The 25,871-nt window shown below is 35.3% G+C and overlaps 1 pseudogene; it reads left to right on the top strand.

Annotated features, from left to right (window-relative positions):
• The first annotated feature begins 2,080 nt into the window (after positions 1–2,080).
• The window catches only part of LOC130844408 (tigger transposable element-derived protein 1-like), a 179,273-nt pseudogene continuing 155,482 nt past the window's right edge, over positions 2,081–25,871 (top strand).

The raw sequence follows: 25,871 nt of genomic DNA, 5'->3' as shown, positions 1-25,871 counted from the left end.
GAAGTTAAAAAAGAACCTCACATAATTGTGAGTAGTCATGTTATCCTTTATCCTTTTGATATATATTTTTAAAGTAGACCTTTGTGAAAAAATGCCCAAGTTATGTAAATTTTACCTAATTTACAATGAAACATTCTTTGCCTTTAACATTATCACTGCACTAATTAAAGATCTTGTTTCTGTGAGAAGATTACGTAATGGAAATATATACCTTTTTCCAGGTTAGTCTTGTTCTAATAAGTAAGAAAAAGCACTTACACTTGCAAGTGATTTCACCTTAGTGCTTTTAGCAACATTTAAAAATACAGTATAAGTGCTATGATTTAAATTCCTTACATAAGCTCTCTTACCCTAATTGTTAGTGACTGATCTAAATGAAATCTTAGCTCTGAGTTTTAAAGTGCATTTTATACTTTTCTCACATGTATAGTTTGATGCTATATTTTTGTCTGTTTTGCAAGTTTGGTGAAAAAATAAAAGTTGTTTGTTATATAATATAAATTGATAGATAACTTGAATCCAAAACTAAATGTTAAAAAGTATAAATTTAATTTGCCGAAAATAGAGCTTTTAAGTAGAGCAAGCAAAAACTAAAGATTAATTTTCAATAATTTCATTGGTTTTATGCCTTCAAAGAATTGTAATTGGAATTCAAGATACCTAAGAAGAAAACATTCAAAACATGACTTTTCATAAAGAAAACATCTCTGGATACAGTTAAAATAATTCAAATCTAGAGGAAAACATCATTTATTAACTTCCATGGTTTTATTGAATATTGATGCAATTTTCATAACTGTATTGGCTCTTTACTGCTGCTGTAACAAATTACCATACATTTAGCGCTTAAATCAAGACAAGTTTGTTATTTTACAGCTCTGTGGGCTAGAAGTCTTCCTGAGCTAGATCAAGGTTTAGCAGTGTGTTGCTCTCTGCAGGTTCCAGGAGTGAGTCTGTGTTCTGGGCTCTTCCAGCTTCTAGAGGCTGCCCACCTTCCTCGACTCCTGGTCCCTTCCTCCAGTTTCGAAGCCTTTCATTTCAAACTTAAATCTCTCTGACTCTGACTCCCCTTCTGTCCCATTCATCCACTTTAGGACACCTGTGATTATATTCTGCCTACGTGGAAAATATAGGATCATCTCCCTATTTTAAGGCCAGCTGATTAGCAAGTCTAATTCCATTTTGTATCTTAATGCTCCTTTGCCAATAATGCAACAGATTTGCAGATTCCAAGGATTAGGATGTGGACATTTTGGGGGACCATAATTCTGCCTACCACAAAAATGTATCCTTCATTTTGATTTAAACATGACTGACTCTACATTTTTTATTCAGGCAACATGGTGGCGGTCATCATTACTTCATCCTGGTGTCATTACGTTTTCCCTCAATTTTATTTGTATGTGGGGTCAATCCATGAATATCCAAGCAGTGGCATACTGCATGGTGGGAAAAGGAGGGATAAATGTACAGTTAGTGAATACCACTTAGATATTCCTCTGTCTTCTCCCTCTAGACCAACATAGCAATTAATTTTGAAATATTTAACAGTAGCCAATACACATACATAAGGAGCATTTCACGAGACTTACCTTAATGGAGAAGGATTGAAGATAAACTACAGACCAAGTGTGCTAAGGTGCCTCTATCGGCAAAATGTAGATGTGAACTGCAATCTGAAATTACGAAGAATGTATTTGAGGAAAAGAAAACCTTATAATAACAGTACAATTGATCTTGAATTATTATTTAAAGTTAACTCATTAGCTGAATATTTTTGTAATCAAAAGAGAGAAGTTGTAGATACAAGTACTATCATATGAGCAGCCAATATCCAACCTATAGCACCCCAAATGTTTGGAAAAACTCAGAAGCGCCCCACTGGCCACTGTCTGAAAGCTTGTGTGAACTGGCAAACACCAAGCAGATGTGCCTTATAAAATGTGGAAAATGGCCTATTTGTGCATAGTCAGTTTAATCTTAGGTGGCCCATCCATCTTTCAGTAGATCTGTTGTCCCTGTGTGGGGGATTATCTTGTCTCGGCATAGTTTTCCCATTGCCCTCTCCCTGTGCAGGGACATGTCGGCTGCCTATGAATCCATAACAAGCCAGCATTTGTCTACAAGTCAAAGCCACAGTGGATGCCAGTACATCAGGTAACTTGTGGACCAAAGCCTTTTCTTGGAATTCCTGCTGCTGTTTATCCTTAACCCTGTCTGTTTTGAATAGATGTTCTCAGGTGCCCCTAGAGTCCTGGTCCCGTCACAGAGCCTGCTCGACTGGGACTACTGCATTTTGCACTTGACTCCTTCCTTTGCCCTGATTAGAATGTGTGCCTCTCTTGTGCCCCGGAACACTGAACGTTAGACATCCCTGAAGTCCACTTACGTATGCACATCAAACAGACAGGCGAGCAGCACACTCCGCTGGCACTGTGCTTGCTGAATAGGCAGGCCTCCTATCAACACATCTTTTCAGAGCATGAAGCCAGGCGATAGCGACACTCAGAGTGTGCAATCCTCCTGAAATAAAGGAGGGCCTTTAGGAATACCGCCTACAATGCAGAAATTCACCCACAAGACTCAGACCCAAAACAAACTCGAGGAAAATTATGTCACCTTAACAGTTTAAAGATAATTTTGAAAAACTCCTCTGGGCTGCCAGGCAAACAAACAAACAAACTTCCAAGGAACCACCACAAAACAAAAATTACACTGATATCATGCTTTTCAGCAAGGTTCATTGAAATGAAACAGGGGGCCGTATCTCAGGAGTGCTCGAGGAGAGAAAATGTGCACCAGGCTTCTGTATATCAAGACTGCTAAATACATTAACTGTGCAAGAACTCGGTAATATTCTACCCCTGAGTCCTTCCATAAAAGACATAAAGTTGTCAAAAGACAGTCTCCTCAAAGTAGGATCAGTCCTACACAGTTTTAAAGGGGAATTCCATTAAATCTTAAAGTTGAGACCATCTCAATCTATTTAAACTGATATATATAAGTGCACTAAAATCTATCAAATTAATACAATAAAAACATTTATTCATCTACACAAATACTAAAAGTCACTTTGAAAATTCAATATGTATCCATGCTAAAAACGCTCAATAAGATTAAATAGACACTTCCTTAATCTGATATATATATGTGTGTGAGAGCGTTTGTATGTTACATATGTTGGCCCCAAACAGAAGCATCTTTCTTAATGGGGAAAAGGGGGAATTCTCCCTAAATAGAGGAAACAGCAAGAATGCCCACTATCACCATTACTATTTAATATTGTTTTGAGAGAATTTCCCAAGATAGTTATAGAAGAGAAAGAAATTAAAGATAAATGTCTGGTAAAAGAATATTTAAAACTATCTCTATTGAAGACGATACAATGGTATGACTTAAAAATTCAAGAAACGCAATTAAAAATACTATAAACTATAAGGGAATCCAGTAAGTTAGCATTATATTAAAAATCCTATAATAATCAGTAGCCTTCATATATAAATAATAACCAGTAGGATATTTTAGTAGAAGATGAGGCCTATATAAAATATTAATTAAAAGATAAAATAATAGAAAATACCTTAATAAGAAATAGCAAATCTGTATAAGAAAATTCTTAAATTATGATGCAAGTTGCATCTGTTACACTTGAAAAAATTGGAAACTATAGCAGGTTCTTGGTTAGAAGAACTCACATCACAAAGATGTTTATCCCAACTAATTAATAATTTTATTTTCTTATTCAAGAATCCAAGAAAAACACCAACAGATGTTTTCCCTCTCCCCACCCTCCCAAATGCTGGATAAGTTGCTTTTACAGGTATGGAAGAACATATACAGAGTAATAATTAGGAAATTCCTAAAAAGGGGATTTGAAGAGGTTCTGGCCTTACCAGATATTGAAACCTACCATAAAATCCTGTAATTCAAGCAGTGTGGTACTGGTCCATGTACACAAAACTAGTAAAATAGTTAAAGTTCAAAAACATGTCTGAGATTTTACCTTATTTTCAGATTAACATGGAATCCTGCTACATTTTCATAGATGCTGATAGAAGACAGAAGATTCCAGGTCAGAGATTATTATCATTATTTGTGTCTGTTCCCCAAGTCCCAGTAATCACAGGGCAACGTGAAATAGACAGATGATGTCTACTCACAGAGGGAGTGCCCAAGGAACCCTGAGTTAGGGAACCCAAATCTTTTATTATAGGCAGGGAGTGTGCCAGGCCTTTGCTCCAGAGGAGACGACATTTCTGTCATCCAAAGCTGTTTGCTATAAAACATCCTTGACGAGACAGTCCAGAGCAAAAGGCTATTAGTGCCTCACTCCTAAGATATGCAGAAACTCAGAGACAGGTAGAGTTGCATCTAAACAAATACATATGAGGATTTAGTTGCTCATAAATATGATGTCTCAAATCACTGGGGAACGATGGCTTTTTTTTTTAAGGTCTTTATTGGAATATAATTGCTTTATACTTTTGTAAGAGCTTTTGAAGTACACCAAAGTGAATCAGCTGTATTTATACATATATCTCCATATCCCCTCCCTCCCGTGACTCCCTCCCACACTCCCCTTCCTGGCCCTCTAAGGCATCATCCATCATCGAGTTGATATCCCTTTGTTATACAGCAACTTCCCACTGGCTATCTATTTTACAGTTGGTAGTGTATATATGTCTATGCTACTCTCTCACTTCGTCCCAGCTTCCCCTTCGCCCCTCCCCCCCCAACCTGGTGTCCTCCAGTCCATTCTCTGCATCTGCATCCTTATTCTTGCCCTGTCACTGGGTTCATCAGTACCATTTTTTTTTGTTTTGTTTTAGATTCCGTATATATGAGTTAGCATACAGCATTTGTTTTTCTCTTTCTGGCTTACTTCACTCTGTATGACAGACTCTAGGTCTATCCACCTCATTACATATAGCTCCATTTCATTCCATTTCATGGCTGAGTAATATTCCATTGCATATATGTGCTACATTTTCTTTATCCATTCATCTGTTGATGGGCATTTAGGTTGCTTCCATGTCATGGCTATTGAAAATAGTGCTACAGTAAACATTATGGTACATGTTTCTTTTTGGATTATGGTTTTCTCTGGGTATATGCCCAGTAGTGGGATTACTGGATCATATGGTAGTTCCGTTTTTAGTTTTTTAAGAAACCTCCAAACTGTTTTCCATAGTGGCTATGCCAACTTACATTCCCACCAACAGTGCAAGAGAGTTCCCTTTTCTCCACACCCTCTCCAGCATTTATTGTTCCTAGATTTTTTGATGATGGCCATTCTGACGGGTGTGAGGTGATACCTCATTGTGGCTTTGACTTGCATTTCTCTAATGATTAGTGATGTTGAGCATCTTTTCATGTGCTTGTTGGCCATCTGTATGTCTCCTTTGGAGAAATGTCTGTTTAAGTTTTCTGCCCATTTGTGGATTGGGTTATTTGCTTTTTTGGTATTAAGCTGCATGAGCTGCTTGTATATTTTGGAGAGTAATCCTTTTCCGTTGCTTCGCTGGCAAGTATTTTCTCCCATTCTGAGGGTTGTCTTCTTGCCTTGTTTATGGTTTCTTTTGTTGTGCAAAAGCTTTTGTTTCATTAGGTCCTGTTTGTTTATTCTTGATTTTATTTTCATTATTCTAGGAGGTGGGTCCAAAAGGATCTTGCTTTGATGTATGTCATCAAGTGTTCTGCTTATGGTTTCCTCTAGGAGTTTTATAGTCTCTGGCCTTACAAGTAGGTCTTTAATCCATTTGGAGTTTATTTTTGTGTATGGTGTTAGGAAGTGTTCTAATTTCATTCTTTGACATGTTGCTGTCCAATTTTCCCAGCATCACTTATTGAAGAGGCTGTCTTTTGTCCATTGTTTATTCTTGCCTCCTTTGTCAAAGATAAGGTGCCCATATGTGCTTGGGTTTACCTCTGGGTTCTCTATTCTGTTCCACTGATCTACTTTTCTATTTTTGTGCCAGTGCCATACTGTCTTGATCACTGTGGCCTTGTAGTATAATTTGAAGTCAGGGAGCCTAAGTCCACCAACTCTGTCTTTCCTTCTCAAGATTGCTTTGGCTATTCGGGGTCTTTTGCGTTTCCATACAAATCATAAGATTTCTTGTTCTAATTCTGTGGAACATGCCATTGGTAATTTGATAGGGATTACGTTGATTCTGTAAATTGCTTTGGGTAGTACAGTCATTTTCACAATGTTGATTCTTCCAATCCAAGAACATGGTATGTCTCTCCATCAGTTTGTATCATCTTTGATTTCTTTGATCAGTGTCTTATAGTTTTCTGCATTCAGGTCTTTTGCCTCCTTAGGCAGGTTTATTCCTAGGTATTTTATTCTTTTTGTTGCAATGATAAATGGGAGAGTTTCCTTAAATTCTCTTTCTGCTTTTTAATTGTTAGTGTATAGGATTGCAAGAGATTTCTGCAGCAATGGCTTTTTAAATTGACTGATGTTGGGGCAAGCATATAATCATTGTCTAATGATATTATTTTCTTTAACTTACACTAGATGAGTTTCCAGTGGTTTAGAAACTAAAGTGTAAAATTGAAACCATTGATATATCTGAAGGGAGAAAAAAAGCCACAAAATTCCTTTGAAGTGAGGAATGGATAAAGCCTTTCCCTGCTCAAAATCTGGAAGAAAAGAAGAAAAAATGTAGATAAATTTGCATAAATCTAGAACTTTTTATGACAAACCATGACAGCAGTGGTCATGACATCAGCAGCAGCGTGGGCTCCTGGATTGTTGCTTGAGGAAAATGTTTCCAAGGGCAGCACCAGGCAGAGGCAGAGGTTCCCTGCAGTTACTAATACTTGTGTAACTTACTCTGAACTCTCCAATAGTTCCAATGTTTTAATAAACAATGTCAGTGTTTGAATTTGAGACTTGTATTTTAGTGGCTTCTAGTTTTTTTTTTTTTTTTTTTTTGGTCACTGTATGCAGTTTACAGCTATTAAATTTTAAGCTAAATTGAAAATATCAATATACATATGTGATTTTAAAATTTCTAACTTTACTTACTGAGAGAACATATCAGTGATAATATCCCATCCTCAGTATCATTTTGGGGAGCCCACAGTTTTTGTTTCTAAATAACATATCCCACTATAAGTCACAAGGGTTCTTTGGAGAAGTGGCTGGTTCTGATCTGTATCAGGGAATGTTCATGGTAATCCTGGAAAATAACTGGTATAGTAGGAAACAAAGGGAAGTGAAAATTTAATAGGGCCACATGAAATGGGCTTGGGAGTGGCTTGGACCACCATTGTACAAAGGTGGAAATATAATTTGCTGAAACATTTTTAGTTTGAAATAAAATATTTGGTTAGATTTCAATATTAAAGAAGGGTCTTTAAAACCAACACACATAAGTGTTCAGATGAACAATACTTTCTTAGAAATAACTGTAGCTCACATTCACTGGGAATGTTATGTTGTTTCACCATTGCATTTTAACAAAAGGAAGAAAAGGATGGAAGGGAAGGTGGAAGGAGGGAGGGTGAAGGGAAAGAACTAACTGGAAGGAAGTTCACAGAAAGTTCTGTGAACTGTTCAATGCTTTGTAGGGAGAGAGAACTTCCATTTAAATATTTACTAATAGAGTTAGACTTTTAGGTCTAGATAGATCAAAATTGATTTTCATAGACTTTAATAGGCATGCCTCTCTATCAAAAAAAGTCATAAAGGGTAAAGACATATTGCATTTGTATTTGTTCATGAAATCTAGAGCATTAATAGGCTTGAGGGAGGTAATTTAAAATCATCCAAAGGAACATGTCATATTAAGTAGATTTTTAGCAGAGATGGTTGAGGCTAGGGCTATAAATAGCATGAGAATTGAAGTCAGGCCAGAGAATGCAGTCACTATATCAGGCAAATAAAAAAGTATTAGGCTGAGATAAACCAAATTCTGTAGTGAAATCAAAAAAGTAATTTCTTTCTCTTTGACTCAGAGAATATTGGTTATTAGTTTATAGTCAGGATCAGAGGAAAGAAGAGAGAAAGGGAAAATAACATAGGGAGAACGTATCTTAAAACTTAACTGGTCTTACAAAGATATGATAATGCAAAGACTTCAGTCTTTGTAATTACGTAAAGGAGAGCTTCAATCTCAAATTTTAACTTAGCAGCTTTCAGCAATTTTCTTAACTCACTGAGCTTCAATTTTTTTTCATGTGAAAAATGAAAGTGAAACCAACCCATGCATGGGCTAGAGTGAAGATAAAAGATGCCTAAATGAAATACTTAACACATGGTGAATTGTTAAACAAGTGAACATCACAATATAACAGTAGACCATTTTACACTGAAATGAGTGTCACAGACAAAATAGTCTTGAATAATATAGAAAGTAGAGATTCCTGGAACACATTCAAATTGCTTAGTGCTTTTGCAGCATTTCCAAAACCCTTTATACTCTTTCTTATTAGTTTCTTAGGAGGTAGACCAGAACTGGAATTGCTATCCTCATTTTTACAAATGATTAAAACTTAGAAAATTAAGTGGCATGCCCAAGGTTGCAGAGTGCTCAAGTGGAGCTCAGATGTGATCTTTAGACTTAATACCATTCCTGTTTAAATGTCCAGTGACTGTAGAGTGGATCTCAGCATGGTTCAGATGCTCCCCTGTTCAGTTCTTTTGTCCTAAAGTAGTCCACTAAGATACCATACAAGTTACCATTCTGCTTATGAAACCCCATCTAGACAACTTCAATCTGTCATCTTCCTGTTATTAGAAGTTCTTCTCAGTGACTTGGCCATTTGAAAGGTGCCTACTATGCTTGGAGTAATAATTTTAGCACTGGCTACCAAAACACACTTCTCAACAAGGTGCATGAACTATCCATCTTTAAACTGTAGCAAATCTATGAAAAACACAACCAATAAGTATATAATTAGCACCTGCATATATAAATTATTTAATTAATGCTATGGCTTAATAAATGGCTAGTTCTCTACTAAGCCACTGAATCCAACTGACCCAAACAAGAAATGTTTACTCCCATGAGCTAAAAATACCAAAATAAGTATGGGTCCATGAACTGTCGCTCAAATCAAATATGCAGTTCTTTTTTTGTTCGGTTGATGCCTTAAGAAACAAAGTAAAAGGAGGCATGGGCAAGAAGTGAGGGTATGTGTTCATCCCAGTTAACAGAATTAGGGACTATTTTAAGATCTCAAAATGTTCTTCTAAACTTAAAATAACAAGCATTCATTTTCTTTTTCTCATAGTGTAAGATACTTAGTAATAATTAAAAGGTAGAATACACATGACAATTAGAAAAAAATAATAATGAAGAGGGACAAAATACTTTCGTGAGGTGATATATAGTCAAAAATGAAACGTCTCTCCTTAAAAACAAGTAAGGCAAAATGTTGTTTCTAAGAGCAAGAATCATTCTTTTATTGGACAGTTATGGATGGGTCCAAACCAAGAGTTTAGCATTGGTTCAATAGAGGATTAATTTCTTTTTGAGCTTCCTGAGTAAAAATATTCAATCAGGCTTAGGAAGAATTTTGAAAGAAAGCTATTGACTTGAAAAAATAAATAAACAACAATACAATCAATCAAACAAAACAGATTTCTTAAGCCTTTTCTGTCCTTTCAAGGAGAGAGAAAGAAGATAAAATCTAACAATTGGCACTTATTCTCCTGTGCAGCTACATGTAATTTATGAGTTTCTCTAAATTTCTCTTGGTGGCAGTAGACTTTATTGCCTTTCTCTCATTTAAAGAAAAGCAGTTAATCTATATAAAATTTAATATGCATAAAATAAGTAAATCTTCTTGAAGCCATTTGAGCCTGGCATTTTCCGATTTGAAAATCAGTTTAGGGCTCTGCTTCTTTTTGAGTGAGTTTTGGTAATTTGTTAAAGAAATTTTATACATTTTATATTTTTTATTGATAATGTCTCATAATCCCTTTAATAGCTATAGAATCTACAGTGATGCCACCTTTCTCATTCCTGATAATAGTAAGACTTTTTCCCCTTTTGTTTCTGATCAAGTTCCTAAAGTTTTATTAATTTTCCTGATCTTAAAGAACAAATTTAATTTCTTTGATTTTTCTCTGTGATTTTAATTGATTTTTTGTTGGTTATTCTTGCCTTTAAAGTTATATTATTTGCTTCCTTTTCTGAATCCATTCTTTGTTTTACTTCTTTTTCTTCCTTTTTGGATTTTTGAGTATTTTTTGTGAATCCATTTTATCTCCTTTGTTGGCTTATTAACTATAGTTCTTTGTTTTGTTATTTTGCATGTGCTTTTTGGTTTATAGTGTGCTTATATGAGACCAGCCTACATATAGTACAGGAACCTTACAATAATGGACTTAATTCACTTTACACAGGCATTTATCTTTTTAAAAGATATAAATAACAAGAAAGTAAGTTCCTGTATTTACCTGTGTAGTTACCATCTCTGGTGCTCTTAATTACTTTGTATACATACGACGACCCATGTTAATAAATTCCCTTCTACTTTATGGGCTTATTTTAAGGTGTATTGTTGTTGCTGTAATGCAAATCTGCTGGTGATGAATTCTGTACAGTTTTCTATGTCTTGAAGAAACCTTTATTTCACCTTCAGCTTTGAAATATAATTTTTTCAGGGAAAATAATTCTAAGTTGATTATTCTTTTAATATTTTAAAGATGATGTTCCATTGTTTTCTAACTTGCATCATTTGTTATGGATAATCTACTGTAATTCTTACCTTTGTTCTCCTCTAATAATGTCTGTTTAAAATATGCATACTCTGTCTGTTTTTAAGATTATCTCTTTATCACTGGTTTCAGAAAAATCATCATGATTAGATCAATGGGGTAGCTTTCTTTTTGTTTATTTTTCTTGGGGTTTATTGAAATTTTTAAACTTGTAGGTCTGTGAGTTACATCAAATTTGTAAAATGTTAGGCCATGGATATTTGTTTGTTTGTTTTCTTTATGATTCCTCCTAGCTCTCTTTCTCAGGGACTGTGATTATATTTCTATTAGGCTGGTTGACATTGTCTCACAATTATCTCACTACCACACAGCTTGTTTTTTGTTGTTGTCTGTATTATTCTTTGGATAGTTTCTATTGCTGTGTCTTCAAGTTTACTAAACATTTTTCCTGCAATGTCTTATTTGTCATTGATCTTATATAATATATATTTCATCTTAGATATAGTATTACTTTTCTGTAGTATTTAAATTTTGATCCTTTTAAAAGTATCTCTTATGCCTCTACTTAACATGATCAATTTTTCTTCAAGTTTCTAGAATATATAGAATTCAGTTATAATTACTATTTTATTGGCCATAACTGTTCTGAGCTAATTATTGGTCAAATTTAGCTGATTGATTTTTCTTATTTATTTGTTTGTTTGTTCATTTATTACTACTTTTTAGGTCTGGCAGTTTTTGATTGGATGACATGCATTTTACCTTTTTGAGTCTTGCATAGCTCTGACAGTTTCTCCCTCTAATTCTTTACGGCTTGTTCCTTTTCCATCATAGGGGAATTTTTTCATATATTTTCTGACTAGTACTTGATTCTATATCTGAGTATATAGAGTCTAAATGCATTAGAATTTTTCTGTGCAGTTATCCTGTCTGCTACTCTTCCCAGCAATCTCCAACTTCCCGGCCTCCCCCAGAATCCATACCAATATATCATCTTACCAGTCCATAGCTGGGAACTCTCTCCTTGCTCTTTATCCTGAAAACTTGTCTAGGTCAAGGAATACTGTCCTTTGTTACCTCATGCCCAATGTCTTGAGAGTGATTGTTTCATATATTTTGTTCAATTTCTTAGTTATTTTAGGTAAGATGGTAAATTCAGTCCTCTTTGGCTAAAAATATACATTCCTATGAAATATTTTCTTGGCCTATCTCTCTATCTGTAGATAGATAGATACAGATATAGAGATATAGATATAGCTATTTACTATTACAACTAAACATATATAACATATTGATTTAATAGTGGTATTTAATCATATATGTATTTAAATTAATGTTAAAATAAGTGAATTGGTAGGATGATAGACTGCAAGCCCACTGTAGTGTATAAAAATATATAAAATATATATACACACTACAAATGGTTTGTGATCTGTCATCTTATCAATCTATTCCTTTTGTTAATATTGAAATAAATAATGTCTAATTTTTACAAAGTAAATTTTGTTTGAGAGAAACAATGGTTATGGGAAGAAATGCTTCTCAATTTTGTTTCTGCAATGTCTTTTCTATTCATATATTCCTTGTTTATAGGTGACCATAATTGCTCAATTTAATGAGATCTTAGCATATACTAGAAATTCAATTTTGGATACGTCTGACATTTTTCTTTTTTAAGCACAGGGTCTTTGAAAGGCACTGTCATTGAAAGCCACTCTTCTAGATGAATGATGATGACTTAGGAAATAGACTTAGAAAATGTATAGGTGATTGTATGGAGATTCATAGTGTCACTCAATCCATTCTTTGAAGTACTCTTATGCCAAGACAAGTTGATTAAGTTATAATTAATTTAATTAGCACCTCTACAAGCTTTCAAAGGCTTTACTGCTAACTACTTTGGAGTCTAATAGGGCCAAACTCTTGTTTTACCTAAGAACATAAAGGAAATCACTGACTAAACCTTTTAGTGATTAACAAGATCTTAGCCTGTCAATTCTTAGAAGTAATTACTTTTTAGACATGCATTCAGTTTGACTTTCTGAATAAAATAACAACAAAAGCCTAGTTATATGGAGACAGATGTGGGAGTAAAACTAAAAATAAAAATATAGGTGAAAATAAGGTCAATCTTTCAGACAGGTTAAAAGCAGGAAGGTGATGTGATTAGCATAAAACCTTAATTCTTTTTAGACTGTCTCTGTCACTCAACTGAGACCTTATTTTTATACTTCCTTTAGCCCCAGTTATCCCTAGAAATAGGCCGTGTTCTTAAGTCTTTTCCTTGGAATATAATTTGCTAATAGGATTTCTTTTATTCTCCCCTTGTTGTTGGTAACCACATGGCACACTGCTATGATGAGACCACTGTTACCTCTCTTGCTCCCACTAACAATATGTGTACACAATTTATAAGACTCATTACCCTTAAAATCAATAATACTTCACTGTGCTTTCTCAGCATTTTTGTAGACTTAGTAGCATAAATGATTATTTGCCATTATGCTTGATCTTTATGCCTCTATGTTATAGGCTTACTGAAATAAAAAATTATGTATTATTTTCCTGAGCTATTATGGTTCTACCTAAGGAGGTAAGCAGTTGTTCTACATGACTGCCATCCATAACCTCTGCCTCTAAGACAATTTTATACTGAAATCATCTTTAAAAATATAGTTATAATCGTACCACTCACATGTTCAAAAATAAAAGGGGAGTGGCGAGTAGTAATGGGTGCATGCTGGAAAAAAATTAGCATCTTTCTGATCATCTTTAATGTGTATTGTCTCCTTTGCACCCATGTGTTTCCCAGTAAGCCAAACGCAAGAGTATTGAATATTCTTTCAATACATCTAGCATCACCTTGCCTCTATGCCTAAGTTCATGACTTGGAATGAACCATCCCTCTTCTCCCCTTCCTATCCACTAGTTCAAATGCTGTGTCTTAGTCTGCCAGGAGCTGTCCGGGGATTGCCTAAAGGCTCAGGCAAGGCCGAGCACTCCGGGAATGGCCTGCAAGGCGGGAATTCCGATGAAGGCATCTTCGGTTCGGGAGAACTGCAAGGCAGTCATCCTGGAAGTACCGGTGTGAGGATTTTGCCGAGATTTAGTTTCACTATGAGTCTCCTTTGTGTACTTTTCTTTCTAGGAATGATGAGCTCTCTGGGTGAAGGGGTGCCTACGCTGCCTTCAAGAATGGTGGCTACCCCCCCCCCCCCCCCCCCCCCCCCCCCCCCCCCCCCCCCGCTTTCTTGGTGTTGTGGAAATTCTATGGGCCGCAAACAAATCACATTTAGACCCTTAGGGGGCCCGGGTAATGGAGGAATGTTTAAACTTATTATCCCCACCCTTGGGCCATGCTGGCAATTCGGCCATAATGGGCCATGCATTGTAATCAAGAATGCTGCCTCACCCAATCACAATTATCCCAAACCTCTGCCCCCTCGGCCTCACAAGAGCTGGCAGGATGCACATTCTAATCATCATAATTTTTAGTATAGGATAAAAGTATAGGAACTTAAGGACTCCGGTGAAGTGAGGGTCAGTCAAACCAAAGCTGCCTATAAAATGTCCCATATACCCTTTCCTTATAAGAACGGAATATTACGGGTATCTATGTTATGTCCATGTCCTGTATGTCTGCTGTCACGTAGCATAGAGAATGTAGCTCACTGATTAAGCTTAACCTGCTGACAATGTGTCTGTCACTTCAAGCCTGGGCGCCTGAGAGGCCTGCCCTTAGAGATTGTTATCCTGTGTTCCCCTACCCCTTGAAACCACTAGAGGGTCAAAACAAGAACGGAAATGTTATGCATGGGGAAAAAATGCTCGACTGTTTGTGGACAGGAACGTGAAGAACTGATGAGAACTGATGATTACATAGAAGACTCATCACCTGACTAAGGATGGGCCCCCTGCGGAATCACTGGGACATTTGGGGGAGGAATATGGGGCCCCTAATGGAAAAAGCCACATAACAAGATGAAGGATATATAAGACCCGAGCAAAAATTAAAGTTGGTCTCCACACCTGCAACTCCACTGCCTCCTGTCTCTCCTTTCTCGCCGACTCTACCCCTCCCAAGGGACTCCCTGGATCCTGCCTGGGCTGAACCCCTGCATTAGTCAAAGCCTTCATGGATCAGAAAAAGGAACTTCTCTCTCTGTTTTTGATGTAACACAAAGATCTTGCTCATGTGTTCATCAGTGTGCATACATGTTACTGATTTCTTCACTAAATTTTAAGCCTCCTTGAATTTAAGCCCAGACTCTTACATTACTCATCTTTCAGTTTTAACATAGTTTATTGTAATAAGATCTATAAAATGCCTATTCAACTTATTTGACTTCAAGTTACAAATCTTATTCAGAAGTAGTGTTTAAACTGTTACTTAAGTGTATATCAAATATGTTTCTGATGGTTGGTAGATATAAAATGTGTTAGTGTAATGAAAATTACCTTATATCAAAAGTATCCTCTATGATATAGTGATATATTGATATTAACATTTTTTCATACATAAATTAATGGTGACCTCCTTTAGAAGAAAATGTATGTTTTTATGTGATATATAAATACAGTATTTTAGTTTTGATTCATTTGTTAATTATACATTGACTTTTAACATAATCATCTGTTTAAAAGAATATATGGACAACAGTTTTTTAAATCTTAAACATAGACTGAAGTAACTATTTTGTGAATTTTAAGTATGAATACCTTTCAGCTAAAAAATAAGTAAACCTCAGTTTAAACATCAAACTGACAACTTCTGCCATATGAAAAGTGAGAAAATACTGACTAGAAATGACATATGGAAATTGGCAGAGCCTGAATCATAAGAAGGATTTATTTAAAAAGGCATTTTTGTAAACCTTTCCAAATGATGAGAAATAGGGTATTTTCTCTGATAATTTCCTTTGTGTTGCCAAGGAGGTCATGTTTGCATGAAGTGCTGCTATCAAGGAAAAGTGGACACAATACCGAATGATTAATAGTATAGACAGTTTTATCTTACAAAACAGAAAACATTTTGATTACAAAACATATAAATTTAAACTGTCCTCTCCTCCATGGAAATTTGACAGTTGAGAATGATTTGTGTATTATGGAGAATCTCTCTGCATCTAGTGGCATTACATAGTTTAGATTGATGATCCTAAAAATGGAAACATCTACTCATACCCAGATTTGCACTCTTTAGAATCTCTCCAGATTATTTTTGGGAAAATATGTATCTGCTGACAGACTAAATATATATTTAGGAGTAGCATCAATAGTTTTCCATCGATTTCACCTTCCATGTTGACACTACAGTATGTGATGTTGAATCTGTCAAAATTGAAAACAACAAATAGGTGCCTCCGTTGTCTGGACCAGCTTCTAATATCTCATATTTAATGGGCTGCCTGAAGCATCCGTCTTTTCTGATGCTGCAAGAAAGGCAAGCTGGCTAGTAATCTTCTAATAATCTATGTGGGATTTTGCAAGAATTAAAAGTGATCATGTATATAGTTTAGTTAACAAATTAACTGAGAAATAATAAGAGCTGAATAAATCTTAGCTTCTGCGATCATTTGTTTTTATTTTCATGGTGTTCCTCTGAAAATTATGGTGAGAGAAGTGTCCTGGAGAATAGCCTCACTTTCACTCCTGGAGGCTTGTCACAGGTGAGACAAGGCTATGATCAAGCATGACTTCATTAAATGTTGTCGGACGTGTGAGAAGTGTTAACACTGATGAGTGACATGTGGATTTGGGTTGCTGGCATGACTCAAATCACTCTGTGAAGGCACAGTTTATCAATTACTCCTATAGTTTTAAAATATATAGTATATTATCAATAATTATTAATAATTATTAATAATTGTCAACAATGCTACTATCCAACGTTAATAATGTATATTATAGTAATAGAAATTATATTAATTCTATATTAATATAGTACACATATCATAATAATAATTTATTTACACAGATATCCAGAAAAATTCTACTACTCTTTGTGATATAGCTGATATTGAATACAAATGATACTTACGCAGGCCAGGATGTGTGCTTTCTCTTTGTAGACCATCATCAGCTTATTTTAATGAAGGTGTCTTTTTTTTTTGAATTTTTAAATTGAAGTATAGTTTCTCTACAATGTTGTGTTAGTTTCAGGTATACAGCAAATTGATTCAGTTACACATATATATATATATTTTTCAGATTCTTTTCGCTTGTAGGTTATTATAAAATATTGAGTGTAGTTCTCTGTACTATACAATAGGTCCTTGTTGGTTATCTATTTTACGTATAGTAGTGTGTATATGTTAATCCCAAACTCCTAATTCTTCCCTTCCCCGCCCTTTCCCCTTTGGTGACCATAAGTTTGTTTTCTATGTCTGTGTGTCTATTAATGTTTTGTATGTAAATTCATTTCTATCATTTTTTTAGAGTCCATATATAAATGATGTCATAGGATGTTTATCTTTCTCCGACTTATTTCACTTAGTGTGATAATCTCTGGGTCTATCCATGTTGCTGCAAACAGCATTATTTCATTCTTTTTTGTGGTTGAGTAATATTCCATTGTATATAGTACCACATGTTCTGTATCCATTCATCTGTCAACAGACATTTAGGTTGTTTCCATGTCTTGATTTTTGCAAATAGTGCTGCAGTGAACATTGGGGTGAGTATATCTTTTTGAATTATGGTTTTCTCCAGATACATGCCCAGGATACTACCCAAGGCAATCCCTGTCAAGTTACCAATGGCATTTTTCACAGAACTAGAACAAAAAAATTTTAATGTGTGGAAACACAAAGATCCCAAATAGACAAAGCAATCTTGAGAACAAAAAATGGAGCTGGAGAAATAAGGCTCCCTGACTTCAGACTATACTACAAAGGTATAGTAATCAAAACAGTATGTTACGGGCACAAAAATACAAATATAGATCAATGGAATAGAACAGAAAGCCCAGAAATAAACTCACACACCTATGGTCAATTAATCTATAACAAAATAGGCAAGAATATACATTGGCGAAAAGACAATCTCTTTCAATAAGTGGTGCTTGGAAAACTGAACAGCTACTAGCAATAAAATGAAATTGGAACATTTTATATAACCATATATAAAAATAAACTCAAAATGGATTAAAGACCTAAATGAATGGGAAACCATAAAACTCCTAAAACATAGGCAGTACATTCTTGGGCATCTGTCTTAGCAATATTTTTATGAATATATCTCCTCAGTGAAGGGCAACAAAAGCAAAATTAAACAAATGGGATCAAATCAAACTAGAAAGCATTTGCACGGCAGAGAAAACCATCAGCAAAACAAAAAGGCACCCTACTGAATGGGGAAGATATTTGCAAATGATATATCCAATAAGGGGTTAATATTCAAAATACATAAAGAATTAATACAACTCAGTATTTTAAAAAAAGAAGAAAAAAACCCAATTCAATTGAAAATGGGCAGAGGACCTGAATAGGCATTTTTCTACAGATGACATACAGATGGCCCACAGGCATATGAAAAGAGGCTCAGTATCACTAGTCATCAGATAAATGCAAATCAAAACCACAATGAGATACCACCTCACACCTGTCAAAATGGCTATCATCAAAAATACAGTTAATAACAAGTGTTGGAGAGGATGTGGAGAAAAGGGAACCCCAGTACACTGGGGTTTGTTTGGGTTTGTTTTTTTGTTTTTTGGGGTTTTTTTTTTTGTCTTTTTTATTCCTGCAATTCCTCACTACTTTGTTCAATAGAAATTTTTAAAATTGAATTTTTTCCAATTTTATAGTTATTCTCATTGTTAGGAGGTTGATAACAAATACCTAGTCTGCCATTGCTAAAATCAGAATTGAAAACATTCTTACTTTCATATTCCTAACCATATTTTTTGATATCCTACAATGATGCCACTGTTGTCTTGTTCCCTCAACTAGAACTGTCTCTCATAGGTCAAGTTATTACACATTCTGCAAAGCTGAGTTCCAATGTCACTTTCACTCCATTTCCATTGACCCCAAGTTGGTAATAACTACCAATCTATTTTAATCGATCTGTAATTTACTTCTAGTTCTTTAGAAAGAAAATCACAATCTGCCATTTTTCCTTAGAAATATGCCTGATTGCATACTTGTTTTTTACTCCCATAATGAAAAGAATTAAGTTGCAAATCTGGTCGTTTTTACATTTTATGGAATTTAGAGCAGTTTGTCCGCATATTTACTGGCAACTATTCACTTTGATTGTATCTAAAGTGGTATAATAATGCCAGTGACTAAACGCGTTCTTTGCCTACTGCATTGTTAATAATGTTACCAAATTTACATCAAATACAGAGTCATTATAGGAATGTTTAAGATTATAAACCACTTCCAAAATAGAGCTGTTGTAAGTAGCTTACTTTAAAATTATCTTCTACATGTATCAAGATAACTCTAACTCAAACGTTGTGGAATACTAATCCTGTGTCATTTTTGTCGACTCTTAATGGACATGCATTAAAACATGTCTACTTACTTCTACTAAACCACCTTGTAAACAGATATTTACATTTGTAAGTCATCTATTATTATAGAGCTTGAGGATGGAACAGGGTGAAAGAAGTTATACAATAAAGATATAGATTAATGGTAGGAATCCTCCAGTCCAATCACGTGTTAGAATTTTCACCTCCATTAACAGTTACCCTACCGGACAGTACCCAAAACAGCCACTTTGTATAAATCAGGCTGATTTCTTGATCTTGAGTTAAAACCTGAGATGGCTTACATGTCATTATAGGACAAATAGGGTCTAATTCAGTCTCCATGGCATATATTTTAGTGTCTAATGAGACAAATTTTATCTTTTCATTCATTCAAACATGAAATAATTTACCACTAATTTTGTATTTGCCAAGATTTCTACTGAACCTATTTGAGGAATTGAAAAGGAAAATTCTCTCAGATCAGTTAGTTCAGAAAAGAAAAAAAGACACATGAATATTAAAGTATTTATGAACTCTGGGCAGGGTTTGTAAGTAATAAAATGTTTTAGCTTTCCCACACAGCTGACAAATTTGAATAAAAATATCAAGCCTGGATTTTCAATTTAATCCAGCATATAAAATATCATACACACTAAAGCAAGGTTAAATATTATTTAAGATTTTTGATGTCCTCTGTATTGCTCTGCTGGGTTACTCTAGAATTTCCAAGGATCTTTTCTGCTCCACTCCACTGTGGAAAATACACAGACCAGTGCAACTTGCTATAGTGATTTTCTAAACTGTGGGTATATTAGTAGTTTCTAAAGTCACTAGTAATTAGAAGAAGCAATTTTAATTCAGATTCAGACTTCTATTTGCTATTACCAATTATCTTAACTATAAAGATTAATTTCTGAAGTTTATCTCTAAACAAATACAACAATTACCATTTAACAGATTTATCAGTTAAGATTCATACAGGAAATTAAAAAAAAAGTAAAAAATACTGGGCAAGTGAAAACACAGAACTTAACACTAAAATGACAAATTCTTGGCATTACATTTTGTTCATTAAATTAAAACATTAGAATAATTCTATTTAATTCACAGTTTTAGTTTCATATCTTTTTATTGAATTATGTATCTTCATTTCATTTCTACTCACCTAAAAATAATGGATAAATCAATAAAATCATAGATCTTTGAAAATACATCAGAAATATTTAGGAAAAATTATTGTAACGATTAATATTTGATCATTTTATTCCTTAATCTATGCCAGAATACTAAGTAAATATTAGAGAATTGAAACATTAGAGCAGTGACATATGAAATATATTTTAAAGATGATTGCACTTATTGTAATCCATATAGTTAAAAACTTCATTGAAAGCAGCATAAACTGAGCCTGAGATGTTCACGGTAACCTCTTACGTAAATTGTTGTGGCTCCTCAAGTTCCTCCTGCCCACTGCACACTCTCCTAACCCTTTTATGTCTTATTTAATGACTTTATTGAGATATAGTTCACATACCATACAATTCACCCTCTTGAAGTGTGCAATTCAGTGGTTTTTAGTATGTTCACAGATCTTTTCGTATTTTTATCTCCTTTCCCCTGCTCTTTTATTAGCCTTCCTCTGACCTACTTCTCAACTAAAAAGTAGTTTTATTAGAAAGCTAATGATATGAAATGACCTGGTATTGCTATTTGTAAAATGCTACAAAGAACCAACCCTAACTGAGGTGTATTGTGTTACACAGGGTGGCTGTTACCACTTCACTTTATTAAAACCCATATAGTCTAAGGCATAGGAGTAATAAAAAGATGTCTTGAGGATAATAAGAAAGTATTACTGGATACATTTGCCTCCAGTAGACATGGCATCCAAATTAAAAGTACTAAAGGGAAGTCCAGAGTCCCTTTATACTGTCGGTAGTAGTAATTCTCATGAAACTGGAATTCATAAATGCCTGCCTTGAATTTACCTACCATAGTAATTTATGAATCAGATAGTACTAATGTTACAGCACTTCAAGCTTTTATGCATTCCTGATCACCACGGGGAAGTGTGTTTAAATATGGGGGCATAAATTAGGTTTCCTATTATTGAAACCACATGCTTTGGTCTATGAAACAAAAGGAACCTCTGTTTCACGTGGACTCATAATTTATATAGGTTGTTGATACTTCCTTATACATTTAGTAAGTGATGCTGAACCTGCATATTGAATCATTTTAGAAGCTATAAATGCTAAAAGCTTTTTAAGTGTTTTGTAGCCTAAACATGCATTTTTCTCTATTTTGCATTGTCCCCAAAACTAATTTGCAAGTGCTAAATAAATTAAAGTCATCTTAATCTCTACTGAATATCAGTTATACCCTGTAAAATGAAGAAAGCCAAGGAGAGATATACCTCAGTGACTGGAAGCTGCATGCCTTATGGTTTTACATGTAATCATCTAGGACTGAATCTTAATTATAGAGTTACCTTACTTTCAATAGGATGTTTTTATTTACTAGAATAATGGAGAGTTACGTTGATAGAGAGATTATAATTAAGGTACATATTAATGACACATTTTATTCCTCTCTGTTGCAGGGGGTTTCTCTAACAGTAGAAAGTGTAATTCAAACATTGTGCATAAAGTTAATTTGTAAGTTTTATATGGTATGGAAATGCAAAGATATGTAAGCATCATTATTAGAAATTGAAATACTCCCCTGAAAAAGAAAAAAAAGTCTATTAAATTGCATCTTAAAATGTATGGAAATAATTCTATGGGGAAAAATAAATCAACTGAACACTATTAGAATAGTTTTCACCCATATAACAACGTCTACTAACTAGCGATGAATATTCGTAGATCCTCTCTACAGACTCTGACTTCCTGAAGGAAGCAGTAGACCTAACTTAAGATATCAGAACATATCAATATCTGGTCTGAATATTGATGTCTCTAGCCCGTTCTTGAAATTTGACTTCTAATTCTGGGATAGATTAAACCTCGTTTTGTTGATAGTGCCCTAGACAATAAATACACAGGTTCCATGCTACGTACTAGCTTTCCTCTGACACACTTCTCCTTTAACCTGATATTAAAAAATATATACCTGGTAGTTATTTAGAACAACTACCCTTACACTTCAAAGCTGTACAGAAACTTGTACATGAGGAGTAAAAAGGAAAGAGGCATTTGGTTATGAAACACCCACATGAACATTCACACAGACACACACACAGGCACGCACCATCTACTATTCCTTTTACATAGTTTTTTCCTCTCTTTTTGATTGATATCCTTGACATCAGGACATGTTGATATCTTGTTGTTATTATATTGTTTTTGTTATTATTACATTGTTACACTGCATTGAGTAAAGTATCCCAATATGAGTGAGCAGGTAGCCAAAAGTTATTGCACTACCACATAACCAAAATTATATTCTTCAGATGCTTATATCTTAGAAAATAGGGAGGAAATTTTTTCCAGGAAATTATTTGAAGGCCATTTCTCTAAGTAACACAATAAGTTGTTGTTAAATGGATATAGGTTAGGGAGGAAAAACATAAACTAATCCTTTCTCTAGGTAACTCATCCCTGCAAAGTCTGTGAGGGCTTTATAGCTATAAAAGAAGAAGGGAAACAGGGAAGTTAAGTATATTGTGATCTAGATGCATAATAATAGACCCTGGTGAGTAACACAAGTGAGTTAGAATTGACCCAGTAGAGAATGCCATTGTGTAACTCAATTGTCACAAAGTAAAATCAACCAAGGCTTCTGGCAACCCTATCTGTAATTTCCTGTCCTACCAAATAGCCTAAACGACATCTTACCTATAAATAATGTGAAGAAAAACTGTTGCCTTCACACTCACAGGAAAAGGAAACAAAGAAGATATGTTTGCCCTAAAGACTAGGTAAACAGGGATGCGAGAGGAGGCTTCTCTGTAATACGGTCCACACATGGGCTTTAGTTACATAGACTCCATGTTCCCTCAGAAATGGAACATACATGACAGTCTGTAACTAGGCATTATGCTTTGTTCACTATTTCAGTGAGCAAAAAGGGGGAAAAAATACCCTTAACCCAAGCAACCGAGAGCAATGTTCCTCCTTCTTAGCAATGGTACCCCCTGGCATTGGGTCAAGTAACTCCTATGCGTAACTGAACTGAGACTGATCTCTTAGTTTGTGAGAATCCTAGCTAACCTGAAACCCTAGGAGGCTCTACCGCTGAGCCCTTCTCTTAATGAATCCTCCAGGTGGCTTTTCCTCCTCTCCTCTCCACCTATGAGTTTCTCCATATCAGGTCAGGGCATTTTCTCACTTACTGTTGCAACTCTCAGAGTATCTGAGTACAGCATCACAACCTGAAAAAGTTAATAACCAAAGTTTCAGCCTTCCTTCACTACCAAAATTGGTTGAGTTCTGATACAGGGTTTGTAAACTTAATAGCCATTCTCATTTACTATCCAGAACTTTGGCAATTAACAGTTATGGTTAGTAAACGATTCTTAACTACCATCCCTCTCCCCCAACGTTTGAGGACATTTTGTTACTGGAGTCATCTTGGTCCAGCTGATCATGTAGGCTTCTTGGTCAGCTTATGGATTTTTTCTGTGGATTGGTCACCAAAAATATATATTTTTTCTTTTTTATGTTTTAGACATTAGGGAGAGTAAAGATCATGTTAAAAAAGCATGAGGAGAACTTAACAAATGAAACTTCTTGTGATAGTTGAAAGCATCTCCTTTTTTTAATAAAATGAAGAGGAAACTATTTGAGGAGAAAAATGTTTCATTTAACATTAGCTTTAAGGAGGAAGAATGTGCAAAAAATAAAAGTGTTTTATACAAGGCAACGCTAGATCTGAATTACTTATGCTCCATATATTTACACATACACACGTAGAGTTCCTAAGAGAAAGAGGATCTAACATTTTTATGCATATTTTCAAAGACCTGGACTACCTCAGGATAAAAGAGGAAAACATGTATCACCAGAAAGTAACACATTTGTTGGCAGCTCTCACTAGCAGCTTGGCGTAACCTGCAGACACCTTTGTTACCTAGTGCAGTGAAGCTGAGGGTGTTTCTTCCAAAGATAGTTGAATTGCCCCAAGCTAGCAAGTTGCTTAATGGCATATTGAGTCCATATGTTAAAAAGCAGGAAATGACTTAGAAGAGTGCAAAGTTATAATTATCTTTTCTGTTACCAGCCACCACATTGCACGTCATCTTCTCAAGGATGTAAATTCTCCACACGATATACTTCAAACCTTAGCTTCTCTTCTTATTTTGATAAAGATGAACCTGACAGAACTCAGTAAGATGTTTTAATATAATGTCTCCTTGACCAGTTGTGACACCATATTTTTGGAGGCTTCTTAAAATGAAGATTTCTGGACCCATCCCAGACCCAGAGAACCAGAATCTCTTGAGTATCTAAACTCAAAAGATGGGAGTCTGTATCTCTTGCCCTTAAGCCTAGGAGGAGGCTCTAAGGGCTCAGTAAATTTGAGAACCACTGTCTGTGGGGCACAGGATAGATGGTCACTTAAAGAAAGGCCTGGCAGAGTTGGGTTAAATTGTTGTCTAGTAGAATTCTGTATGCACGGGCTCAACTTAAAAGAAAATCTCTCCTGCTATTAAAGTGATTGTGCTTTTGTTATCAAAGAAAATAACTGCCAGGCCTTTCCCCTCCTCTTCTTGTATTACTATGTTTACTGCAGAATGAAGGGAAGCAGGGAGGGCTGGGGCAGCTCCATTTGGGAAACGTGGCTTCTCTCCAGTTTTGCACAGCACAGACTTAATTGGCTCTTCCTGCTTATTTTATTTTAGCTCAGGTCTGTTAGGATGCAAGGAACACACAAATGCAGATTGTAGGAGTTTATTTAAAAATGCGGGGAAGAGGAAATTTAGGAAACTCTTCATCAGCCTTGGAGTCAAACCTCTTGAACTTAGAACCACGCTCCTCGTCTTCCCAGATCATTGGTACCAGCAGCTCTAGTTACCCAAAAGCAGCTGCAGGGGTTCAATTTTCTTTAAATATCCGCTCTGTTAGGGAGTAGCTGACAAGCAGAGGGGTCCCCTTTTTCCTACCCTAGAGATTTAAGATTTCGGTTTCACTCTCTGGGTTTGCTTTATCTGCTACTGTCTCTGCTTTTATCGCTACCCCAGATTTTACAGGCTCCTTATCTTCCATACCTGAATCTTCTTGAAATAAGGTTTGATTGGATCAATTTATTTTCAGTCACTATAGAAATCAATTAATGGGAAGATATCTCTGTCAGAAGACTCCAGAGCTCAGACCTTCCCTGTGTCCTGTGTGGGGCTGTCTCCTCGGCTCAAGGGCAGCCTGAGGTGGCCAGAGATGGTGTCTCACCAGAGAACTCCCTGCCAGGAAAGTAAAAGAAAGTTCCTTTGACTGCTTTCTCTGGGGAAGGGCCATGCACTTAGAAGCTGTTTAGTTGGATTTACATAAGAAAGGAAACAGAGAAAGAAGGACAGAGGGAGAGGGTTGTTCTACATTGCTAGTTGTTCTAATTACTCACCTAGGCAATTCATTCTATGTAAAAAATAAATCCTTTGAAACAGTGTTAAGACATAGGTGGTTTGTTAGTTCTCCAGCAGTTGCAAGTTCATGATAGTATTTAGCCTTCTGTGTTAGGTACTTTGGGTTGTAAATGGCAAGTTTTCCAGATTTC

Source organism: Hippopotamus amphibius, chromosome 2, assembly GCF_030028045.1.
Source record: "Hippopotamus amphibius kiboko isolate mHipAmp2 chromosome 2, mHipAmp2.hap2, whole genome shotgun sequence".
Taxonomy (NCBI): Eukaryota; Metazoa; Chordata; class Mammalia; order Artiodactyla; family Hippopotamidae; genus Hippopotamus; species Hippopotamus amphibius.
Note: the sequence above shows the minus strand (reverse complement) of the source record. Positions and strands in the feature narration are given on the sequence as shown.